Here is a 12,330-nt window from a genome sequence, read left to right on the forward strand (position 1 = left end):
AGGATATGAACTGGCAAGTCACCAGCGAAGAAATATAAATGACAAATAAACCGGTTTAAAATTTTTTTTCAACTGCACTAGTAGCCAAAGAAATGAAAATTACAATAACAATGGAATACTGTTTTTGTCTCAAATTGGCAATAGCTAAAAGGAATAATTATGTGAGTGCTGGGCAAGATGCAGAGAAATGGACACTCTCGTATTCCAGTGGTAGGTATGTAAATTGGAACAACATTTCTAGAGGGCAATTTGGCAGTGCATTTCAAACACATTAAAATGTGCATATCTTTTCACCAAGGAATGCCACATTTAGGATTTGATTAGATGTATGTAAAAATATCTGTGCAAGGATGATCACCATTCTATCTATCATTACTGTGAAGATTTGGGCCAGATTTAAGTGTTTAGAAAAACCAGAGAGATTAAGTAAGCCATATAATTCTTTTATCTAGCCATTCAGCAAATATTTATTGGCAGTAATGGAGTATGTACTCAGACATCTAAAAGACAAAGAGCTCAGGAAATGCTCACAGGATACTGCTGAGTGATAGAAGCCATCGATGTAACCATATGCACGAGAGATCCCATTTTTCAGGACACCTAGATGCCTCAGTCCTTAAGAGAATGAAGATAAAATTATAGCAACATTGACACCCATAGTATGCTGGTTTATGGAGCCCGTGTAGATAACTGCGGGATTTCAGATCCCTTCTCAAAATGTCCCTTAGTAGTTAGAATTTTTAGATTCATATAAAATTGACTTGAACCAACTATCCCACATCTGATGTGTAATCCTCAGGGTTTTCCAGAGAAATAGACGACTAGAATGTAGATATATAGACATGTAATTATATATACACACACATATATAGAGAGTATATATGTATATATAAAAAGAGATTTGTTATTAGGAATTGGCTCATGCAGTATGTAGGCTGAGAAGTCCCACGGGCTGTCCTCTGTAAGCTGGAGATGCAGGAAAGGCAGTGGTATGTACCTGTCAATGCGAAGGCTTGAGAAACAGAGTCCTCTGAGTCTGACGGCAAAAGATAGATTTCTGTCTCAAGCAGTCAGGCACAGAGAGAGAAAATTCTCCCTTCCTCTTCCTTTGGTTCTATTTGGGCCCTCAGTGGGATGGATGATACCTACCCCCATTGAAGAGAGCAACCTGTTTCACTGAGTGCATTGATTCCAATGCTAATCTCTTCCAGAAACATACTTCAGAGACACATTCAGAAATGATGTTCAACCAGATATTTGGGCATTCCATGGCCAGGTCACAATAACACCTAAAATTCATCATCAAGAGTGAAAGATCGAAAACCTTTCCAACACTCCTGAGAACTTTTGGGATTTCACTTTTCATGGTCCCCTCACTGTTCCCATCTTCTCGTTTCACTAAACTCAGAACTCACCAATCCAGTTTTGTGTCTGGGCTCTCCTTTCTGCCCAAAGCTAACCTAGATATGGAACATTGTGCCCTCCAATTTTTTTTTAAGTAGGTTGCATGCTCAGTATGGAGCCCAACAGGGGCTTGAACTCATGACCCTAAGATCAAGACCTGAGCTGACATCAAGGGTTGGATGTTTAAACGACTGAGCCACCCAAGCACCCCAACGCTCTCTAATTTTTAAATAAATATCCCTAGTCCATCATACACACTTAGCATATTTGACATCTTTACTAGACATTTCGGTTGATTTTGTGATACACAATGCACAGTACTCAAAGCCCTCTGGTTGCCATTGTACATACCCAAGGTGTCCTATGTGTGGACAGTTCTCCATCTTGGCTAGCCTGTCTCTTGTGACTCCTTGCATTCTCCATGGTTCCCCAGAGAAATGGAACCAATACAATTTTTAAAATTATACACATGGCAGTGGAGGTAGGAAGAAATATTTACTTTTAAGGAACTGGTTTACATGATTGAGGGGGCTGTTAAATATCAAATCTGTAGGGCAGGTCAGTGGACTGGAAACAAAGGCAGGGTGTACATGTTGCAGTCTTGAGGACAGTTCCTTCCTGGAAAACTTGAAATTTTTGTCCTTAGGACCTTCAACTGATTAGATGGGGCCCACCCGCTTTATAGAGGGCCATCTGCTTTACTCGGTCTACTGATTTAAATGTTTATCTCTTCTAAAAAATGCCTCACAGGAGCATCTAGACTAGTCTTTGGCCAAACAAGCAGGCACCAGAGCCAGGCTAAACTGACCCAAATAAATTATTGTACCACTCTCTCCTTCCTCTATCATCCCTTTCTCTGTACTTTTCATTCCATAGTCTCATTAAGTTTTTATTTAGATTAGTTTGAGTTATTTTCAAATATTTTCAAATAGACCATAACCTGGAGTCTCTTTTATTTCTCTTCAAGCTCTTCAGGATGTCTTATTTACTAAATTCTAGAATGATTTCCTCAGCAGCTGAAGCACTTATATCTTCTCATGGCCTTGAACAGAAGGTAAGAACAGCAGCAACAAACATTCTTAGTATATATACATATATATAAAATACATATAATACTCTATGATGGAAGGAAAGATGGAAGATTTTTGTTTGTTTGTTTTTCACTTTCTCGGCATGGGGAGAGGTTATAGAAATCCATTTAGTTAGGTAGTATCTCTGTTTGTACCTCATTGGTCTTATTTACAAAATGGACCTGAAAGGGACTTAGATTAATTCACACTTAAATAACACATTGCTTCTTATATTCAGTATTTTCTTTTATATCAATTATTTTAATTATATTTTCTACAACTCTGTAAAGTGAGCAAGAAAATTATTTAGTTGTCCTTATAGGTATGGGAGTTGAAGTCTGTAGGAAATGCATGCAGGAGGGTGCCTGGGTGGTTCAGTTGGTTGAGTGTGGGACTCTTGGTTTTGGCTCAGGTTGTGATCTCAGAGTTGTGGGATCGAGCCCCATGTCAGACTCCACACTTATCTCAGCATCTGCTTCTGATTCTCTCTCCCTCTACCCCTCCTACTCATTTTCTCTCTCTTGAATAAATAAATAAATCTAGAAAACAGAAATGCCACAGGAATAGTCAAATAGATCTTCTCACTCTGGGGCAGTGAATTTATCACTTAGAGTAATCCCTGCATTAATATGGGGGCAGATGTTTCCCCTTGCCATGCAGGGGAAACTAGAGACCCATTCCCTTTAAGTGTTTTTCTCCTAGAGACACCCACAGAGATTTCTACTCATATATCCTATGCTATAGACCCCACTGATAAACCTATTAGTGTTTTCCTACCTTGATTAGCTCCTTAGTGCTTTGCTATGTGCTTACCTTCCAACATGAGCTCATTCAACAGCATTTTCTGATTCCTGTTGGACTTTCTCCTCACTAGCCAAGCTAGTCTTAGTTTCTCATAGACCTGTCTGAAAGCCCCAGGGAAAAATTGTTTTTCTTTCCAATAAAACATGTGGAAAGCTATTAAACAGTTTTCATTGTATTGACTCTTTCCTGGGACTAGAAATCAATCAATAGGAAAATAGACCCCAGAAACCCATTTGTTTCTCATTGAGCATCTAAATGAGGAATGGAATCCTCAATGGAAGAAAGCCCTCTAAATACGTCAGCTGTAAGATAATCATTGTGCCAAAAACTTAAACTTTGAAATGTAAGCTAATTGAACATAGAAAACTATTTTAGCTGTTTGTGATTTATATATTATGGATACATGATTCTAGCTTTAACAAAATGTGTATAAAATGCCTATTTAATCAGTTCTCTGTGGGAGGCTCTGTTCTAAATGCTTTAACAAAAAGGATTCATTTAATTTTCATAAAATGCTAAAAGGTAACTTCTGTTATGATTTTTGTCTTTCTAGATAGAGAACCTATAGCATGGAGAAGCTAAGGTACATGGCCAAGGTCATACAAGTAGTAGATGGCAGAAATGGAATTCCAACCCAGAGCTCATTATTTTACTCTATGCTATGGGAGGCTGCACTGATTCTGATCTACCATGTAGGGGGGAAATATAATTTTCTCTCTACCCTTCCAGATTCTTGGCTGAGACCTGCCCCCCCGCTCCACATAACGAAAGATTAGCAGGAGAAAAACAAACAGAAGTTTAATAACATGGACACCTCCTGTATCCATGAGAGATACAGAGGAAAACTGGTCCCTGACTCAGACTCTTGGGATTTCCTAATCTGTAAGAGTAATGGGAGCATCTTCCATTATAATATTTGGTCTTTGGTCCTAAGTTCCTGAAATGGCTTCAGAGCCATAAAGATGATTCAGGTGTCTTATTAATAACATTCCCCTTTCAAACACAGCTGAGTTTATATTAATAAGGGGACTTTTGGAAATCCTGTAAACATAGTCACCAGGGGAACCAACCACAATTAGAGGATTGGAACTTTCAGCTCCAACTCCTGACCTCTGGGGAGGGGAGAGTGTCTGCAGATTGAGTTCAATCACCAATGGCCAATGATTTAATCAGTCATACCTATGCAATGAAGCCTCCATAAAAACTCAAAAAGATGGGGTTCAGAGAAATTCTTTCTATTCTGTGTTCACCAAGGCCTTTGTTGATCAGCAATCATGCTTGATGAGTACACGGAATCTTGGGCCATTGTGTCTGGAGAGGAACCTGAGCTTTGAGCTTTGGGTCTCCTCTTCACATTATTGCTATGTCATTCTGAAAGATTGATTAGTGTCATATGATGTCATATGATTTTAAAGAGTACCATTTAAGCAATGGGAGAAAAATCTTTTCTAGATACTCTAATAAAATCCAGTATCTGATTCTGGGGACTGGAATCCAGTAACTGGGCTGCCTTCAGTTACTGGTCACAGCACTAGCAGGGCCCCTGGGCACATCCTGATGGCAGTTCTTTCACCTTGCCCTGAGTTGGGTCTGCATCCCTTCTAACTTAGCGCCCCCTCTATCAGAACTACCAATTCATAGCCACTGGCTAACATCATTCTCTGTATGTGGTGCCAACTCAGCAGTTACTTATCACATTGAACTGAATTGAATTGAATGATTTCTAAATATTTCTCTCAAAGAATTATCCACTACCATCAGTATGGTACGAACTCTCTTTCTTTCCAGATCTAGCTTATCCTCAAACAGTTAAAGGTCAAAATAGCCCTCTGACCAAAGTAGCTTCAGTAGTGACTAGCCTCTTGACAGAGAGGCCTTTAACTCATTTATTTTTATTTTTTAAATTTCTATTTTATTTTTTTAAAGATTTATTTATTTATTTTAGAGAGCATGTGAGTGAGGTTGGGGGCAGAGAGAGAGAGAGAATCTTTAAGCAGAGAGTTGAATATTTAACCAATTGAGCTACCCTACCTTAGTTTCAGTTCAGGTCATGATCTTGGGGTCATGGGATAGAGCCCCACATCGGGCTCCGTGCTCAGCAAGAGAGGTCAGTTCAAGATTTTCTCTCTCTCTCTCTCTCCCTCTCTCCCTCTGCACCACCCCCTGCTTGTGTTCTTTCTCAAATAAATATATAAATCTTTTTAAAAATTAAAAATAAAATGAAGATATAGTTTATAAACCATGAAATTTATACTTGTGTTGCAACTATCCCTAATATCTGATCCCAGAATCCATTCATAGCCGTGGCTTCCCATCTTCCCTCTCTCAGCCCCTAGCCATCACTTTCTATCTCCATGAATTTGCCTATTTTGGGTATTTCACATAAACGGGACCATGCAATATGTGGCCTTTTACCCTTAACTCACTTCTGATTTCAACTTAACAATTTCATCATTGACCTAAATAATTCACTGATAATCACCAGCAGGGAAAAAATGAAATGAAATGAAATGAAATAAAATAAAATAAAATAAAATAAAATAAAATAAAATAAAATAAAATAAATAGAATAAAATAAGCTTATTTCAGAAAGGTTCAAGCCAGATAAACACGGGCACCTATCTCCAACATTTAAATAAGAACTTGTCGCAATAATATTTAGGTCTAACCCTCCCTCCACCATATCTCAGTGATTCTGATTTTTTATTACCTGGAAAATACCAACAAATACAAATCTATGGTCCAAATCCACATTTGGCCCCAAAGAGAGTTTCACTCTGGAAATACAGAGCACAGGTTCTGGAGTCCTAGTGCTTTGGTTCAGATTTTCCAGATCTCCTCCAATTCCTGGCTATTTGATTTAGGGCCAATTAACTACCCTCTCTATTCTTCCATCTACAGGTTTGTAGCTCCAACTCCATAGAGTTGGAATGAGTGAAACTGGAATGACTTAGTGCCTATCAAAATTATTGGAAGGAAGCTTGTCACCCAACATGCACTCTGTAGCTATTATTATAAGAACAGATTGCTTTAGAAATGTCCTATTGACTAGAGTTAACGTGGCTTACACCAGAGAACATTTCTCACAATTCTCAGGACCGTAGCCATCTTCACCAAAGGTGATTGTCATATCCAGGACAGAGATTCAACATCTGTAATAACCGGTATCGAATTGCGAGAGGCTGGGGAGGGTGTCTGATGCTGGAGTGAAGACAGAGAGCCCTCCACACACTCTGGGGGGCATCCGTTCACACACCTGTAGGAAAGCGTTTCCCCATTTCACCCCTTGGCAAACTAGATGCCAGCCTGGCTTCACAACCACCATCTGAATCATGTCCTTTCTTACTCTCCCAAACCAAAATCAAGCAGGAAATAAACACGGTTATAAGACAGCATTTTTTTAGACTCCACCCAGTTCCAGAGGAGTGAAAGCCTCTTTCCCTTTAGTGAAATAGAATATTAAGGCAGAAATTGTTTAGATTTTGTGTATCTATTACATTCCCTGAAAAGGGTAAATGGACCGGAACCCGGGTAAATGGCCCTGCACTAACTAGTCGCCTCCATTTGTGAATCTGTGTAGCATGAGTACGTTAGACGAAGGGATGGCTTGGCTCCTTTCATCTCTTTAAACTCTGTTCCTTTTTCTTCTTTAATTATGCAACCTCGGCCTAACGGATAGTCCAGAGCTCCAGAGCTTCGCTCCAGTACCAAAAGGTAAGAATGTTATGATAGATCTACTGGGGAGAAAAAAAATATGCACCCAAGCCACAAGAGCGATTCATTTGCCCCGAAAAAGGTTTTGCTGCTACAAATTTTTGTCCAGAACATTTGAGCCAGCAGTAGTTCAGTCTAGACGCAAAGTGGCCAACATGCTTTGAACAAATCTGCTTTTAATGTGTGGAGTGCTCTTGTTATTATTCTGAGTGATTACACAAACTGCCCAAGCTTGGGCCATGCCCGTCATCATTTATTACGGAGATGCTTATTGCGGATTTAATCGCAGCCCATCTGAGACAATATCTTCAGCCTTACGAATTCAAAAGAAAAGAGATGTGTTTTTGGCACCAATTGATAGAGTTTCAAGATTTCTGTAATAGATACATACACAATCATATTGCTGAGTTGAAAGAAATGTGTTTCCAATAAGCGGTATTTACTGGGGTTTAACAACGGTATAATAGTTACCTGTCTATTACATGGTACTCAGAGCTAAAGAAATGTGTTTCTAATAATCAATTGGCATTTCAAATAATGTAAGATAACTGCCATATGAAATCTGAACCTCGAGACAGCCCACGTTACAGACTTGCTCTTGAGTCTCATTCATGAAATCAAGGTAGCAGAGATTGGCCATCGTGGAAAGGATGTGATCATCAAAGAGCTAGAATTTTATTCTCTTCTCTTGCACATTCTCAGCTTTTGTCTTTTTGTTCTTGCTTTTCCTTTACTTAGCATGGATTTCATGATACCTTGTACTATAACTTGCAGAGACTACATTTGGTCTGTATGGAGAAAATGGATCCTTCCTCCCAACTGAGAAGGAAAAGAAAAAAAAGTAACGGAAAAAGTATCTTTTTTTTTTTTTTTAATCCACACCTGGAGAAAGAGACGGGACACATCCCAGGGCCACCAGGATGGACCTGTGGTGACAGATTCTCATGGAACTAACTCTCCCTACAGCTTTGCAATGAGATTTTCACAAATCATTTCTTCTTCACGCACCTCACATTTATATGCTGTTGTGTTGCCAATTATGTGTCAATAAAACTGGGGGAAGAGAAAAGAATTTCATCCACTCTCTCTCTCTCCCTCAGCCTCCTGGAAAGCAGCCTGCTCTTCCACACCGCCACAGGTGCCAGCTTCTTCATTCATACATTTGGCAAATATTTATAAGGTGCCTATCTTATATGAAATCACTCTACCAGGTATTAATGCCACAACACCAAAAGGCAAAGTGTCTGCCTTCAGGGAACTCTTAGAAGGGGAAGGATGAGACAATCCATAATGACAGCAGTGCAGGCTAAGTGAAGGGTGCCACCTATGTGAGCACAAGGGGGCCGACTACCAGCAGCCACCTAGCTGGCTTCCTTCTGTAGAAAATACAGTCAGAAGGGTGCAAGACAAGGACCATCCACATAATGATGCTGATTAAACATTGCTCTCCTGTGCCTTGTGGCTTACAGAGCACCTCCCCACATAGTCCTTCACTTCCAGAGCCTTCTCCCTCTCCCTGTGCACACCCCTCCCTGCCTGGCATGCTCTTCACCCTCTCTGTAACCACGTCCTGTTCATTTATCATGTATCTTAGCTCAGACAACACCACCTCGAATGGGTCTTCCTGACTGCCCTTTCAGGAGTGGTGTTTCCTAACACCAGACCCGGTTTTCCCCCAAATATTAAGCAGATTCTCTGCAGATCTTGTGGGTCAGATGGTTTTGTTATCTGCCTCCTCTCAGTAGAATCCAGGCTCCAGCGAATTCCAACCCTAGTTCCAACCCGCAGTCCTCACAATATGGGAAGAGGATGATTGGACAACAGTGAGGGCTCAAATGAATGAATTCACAAGCCTGTCATGCCACTTAAGCCCTAGAGCAATAGTCACTTGGGGAGCCACTGTTCGAGACTCCTGGGGGCAAGGGAGTGCTCTCTTCTTGAGCCAATAAGACGATGTTCGGGGTGGCTTCTTGCGCAGAAGGCTGGACATCACGTGTGACTGGCTGCCCATCACAGGTGTGTTTCCCTGCCTGCCCAGCCAGCACCTGCTCTTCGGAAGACGCAGACTCAGTGTACCGAGGATCCCCAGAGTTCTGAAGAGTACTGAAGATCACCAGTTCTCCCCTCCATCTGAACCCTGGCAAAGAGTGCTGACGCCCAGGGTCTCCAGCCGGACATGGCCCAATGTGGTATCTCTGCCCCTGGCTAACAGCAGCCCCCTGCACCCCAAGAGCAGGGGAACAGATAACTAGAGGAAGCACATGGCAGAAAGTATGCTCCCGCGATGCCAAAGCCTCTTAGGAATGAGAGCTCATTAAGAGCATGTGCCTCTCTTCTCCCCACCTCTGCCAAGTGTCAGCCTTCATTAAAGGACTTGGGGAAGATCAGTTGCAGAACGCGGAGAGTCTGGGCCAAGGCGGGAGTTCCCTCCCCAAGCTCCGGAGGGCTTGGTTAGCATTTCTGCGGAGATTGGCAACTGTGGTTGAACTTGTCAGACCGTGAGCTTTCCTGAGGATTTATCCGCCCCAACACGTGCACCTTTTGAAAAGCAGGGATCTGTGGAGAGTTGATTCATTCCTCCGTGGGGCCTTCTAATTCTGCCTCCCACCTCTGCTAGCCTGTCCTCCCCTTTCTTTGCTTTCGGAATTCTCAGAGCCCCATGATAGGAAGTGTTCTTCGTTGCTCAAGGTCAGTATTTTTTGGAAGAAACAGATTCCAACAGCAATAATACACTAAATTTCTATGGTCCTTTGACAATGGAAGAGTCTTATTTTTCTAAAGGTACTTTGGAAGGCATTGCCATACACATACGAGCTTACGTCGAGTTTTCAGCCTAATTGAAAATGGTGAGACGGGAACTTTCCAGTTTTACATGAAAGAAAAGTTGTGGCTCAGAGAGGTTTAAAGGTTTGCCCAGGGTCAAACAACTGATGAGGGGTAGCAGGGACAAACACAAGACTTCTCTTCTCTCTACTGTCCCGTCTTAGTAGTGAGCTCTCGGAAATTTCCCTCCAAGACATAGTTTAGAGAGACAGAAGTTGAAGAATTGCCTCCTAGTTTGGGAAACACTCCTTTTCAATCTAAAAAAACACAACAGCGCATTTGCAAATAAATCGTGAGATTAAATAAATCAGCGGACATTCACATATAAGCCTGTATAAATGCAGCTCGCACAATGAGGTGTATGTGGTTTTCAGATATTTTTAATATTTCAAAATATGTCCCTAAGGATGAATTCTTTGCAAATACACACTCAAGTTTCCTTCTCTTTAAAAAGGGCCACAATTTTGTAATTTGATATTTTAAAGGAAGTGATATATAATTTTTACACAGCTTATGCTGTTTTACATGGTATTAAAATTATTGCTTGATATTTTAAGCTTTTGTGAATACTGATCCCATTTCATTAGTTTTATTAATACGCATAAAAACAATTTAATCTGAACTCTACTAATTTGAAATTCATGACCACTCAAACATAGACGTTTACCTTTGTTTGGCTAATGGGGAAAACATGTAGGCAGATGGAAAATGCAAACCCTACATGTTTGATATACTTAAGAAAATACATATTTCAATCTCTTTAGAACCAGCTGCTTCTGTTATATGTATATCTTACTTATTTATTCATTAAGACCAATCCTCCGGGGCTCCTATGTGGCAACAATTATTGGCTTAAGTAAAAAGTATGGTATAATCTTGAAAGTACTTTTTATAATTCATGTTTTCTTAAAACTTCATTTGCAAAACTTTACTGTTCGGGCTACTAGTTCAGATTTGTGATATTTAATAGCACTGAAAGAATGCAGAATGGAGCCCAACATACCCGGTTTCATTTCCAGTGCTGACTCTTTTTAGCTGACTGTCCTTGGACAAGTGGCTTCATCTTCATGAGTCTCGTCATTGTCCAAGCTGGGACACTTCCTAGAATAAAAGAAGTGTTTTCAATAAATGACTCTGGAAAAACAAGCATAATCAGAGACTGGCCTGGCAAGCCAGACAGAAGGTTACTCTATCAAAATGTGACTCATTTTTCAAGCTTCTGGTCTTTGGCATATCTGGGTTGTCGGTGGATGCTGTTTTGTTTCCATTTTTCTATCCTTGACTTCAACTCTAAGGAATCAAACGTAGCCAAGCCTCAGGATGCCATCTTGAATCTGTCCCATTAGTTGTAAGAATATTCTCATTAAGGTTACACGTTCACATGGAGGAAGCCCTAATGTCAAATTTAAAACTTCTTATGTAATTCAACACTTTTCCTCTCCCAGATATCAGACCTGACTTGAGGCCCTCGGGAGCAGCAGAGTTTGGAAAGGGCGAATTCTGTTCTATGTCTCTCATCCTTTTCAATCCTCCTTCTTCTGCTCAGTTCACAGTATCTGGCTCCCCCAGGGTCAAGGTTGTAGAAATGGAAATTGTAGGAAGGGGTTTTATCCCACCTACTTCAGGCTTCCTGAGGCCGTATGCCCACCATGCACCCCACACTTCATCAAAAATCTGTATCAACTGTAGTTTGAATTTGCAGCCCTTTGGCTAACAGTGTTGTTGAATATATTTTTACTTGCACCTCTCTTCTGCAGATTACCTCTTTATATCCTTGGTCAGTGGATCTTTCTTGACTTTTTAAAATCAGATTTTCTTTCACTTTCCTAAAATTAAAAAAAAAAAAAAAGATACAAACCATCTCTGTGGGGCAACTGGGTAGGCTCAGTTGATTAAAGTTCTGACACTTTTTTTTTTAAAAGATTTTATTTACTCATGAAAGACACACACACACAGAGAGAGAGAGAGAGAGAGAGAGAAAAAGGCAGAGACACAAGCAGAGGGAGAAGCAGGCTCCACGCAGGGAGCCCGATGTGGGATTCAATCCTGGGATTCTAGGATCACGTCCTGGGCCAAAGGCAGGCATTAAATCACTGAGCCACCCAGAGATCCCAAACTTCAGGCTCTTGATTTTAGCTCAGGTCATGATCTCAGATTTGTGGGATTGAGCCCTATCTTGGTGAGCACAAATCTGCTTAAAATTCTCTCTCTCCCTCTCCCTCTGCTCCTTTTCACCCCCACTCGTGCTCTCTCTTTTAATAAATAAATACATACATAAATAAAGTCTTAAAAAAATCCTTGTGCCTAGAAATGAGGATGATTAACATTTTATAACATTTTCTCTATCTATCTGTAATGGAGGAAATGAAGCACTGCTGATAGCGTTGAAATACAGATTAACAATGAATGCTAACTAGTACATTACTTGTGTGTGTTCTAAATTTATATATATGGTAAAATACCATACCCATCTTCTGTAATGCTTCTTCAATCAACAATATGCTTTTTTAGCTCT

General features: G+C 40.5%; 1 long non-coding RNA gene across 17 annotated transcripts in view; it reads left to right on the forward strand.

The window, feature by feature from the left end:
* Positions 1-12,330, forward strand: part of LOC112647334 (uncharacterized) — an 88,543-nt gene that overhangs the window by 23,235 nt on the left and 52,978 nt on the right. For 5 of the 17 annotated variants that reach the window (XR_003128252.3, XR_007410776.1, XR_007410778.1 and 2 more), the window contains 2 exons: positions 2,372-2,458; positions 6,958-6,992. This is a non-coding gene — a long non-coding RNA (uncharacterized LOC112647334). Of the gene's footprint in view, positions 1-2,371; positions 2,459-3,831; positions 3,862-6,957; positions 6,993-7,730; positions 8,046-12,330 lie in introns of those variants that run through there. The other 12 variants (XR_007410779.1, XR_007410781.1, XR_003128260.3 and 9 more) reach the window with 8 other exon arrangements.

This window comes from Canis lupus, chromosome 5 (assembly GCF_003254725.2).
Source record: "Canis lupus dingo isolate Sandy chromosome 5, ASM325472v2, whole genome shotgun sequence".
Taxonomy (NCBI): domain Eukaryota; kingdom Metazoa; phylum Chordata; class Mammalia; order Carnivora; family Canidae; genus Canis; species Canis lupus.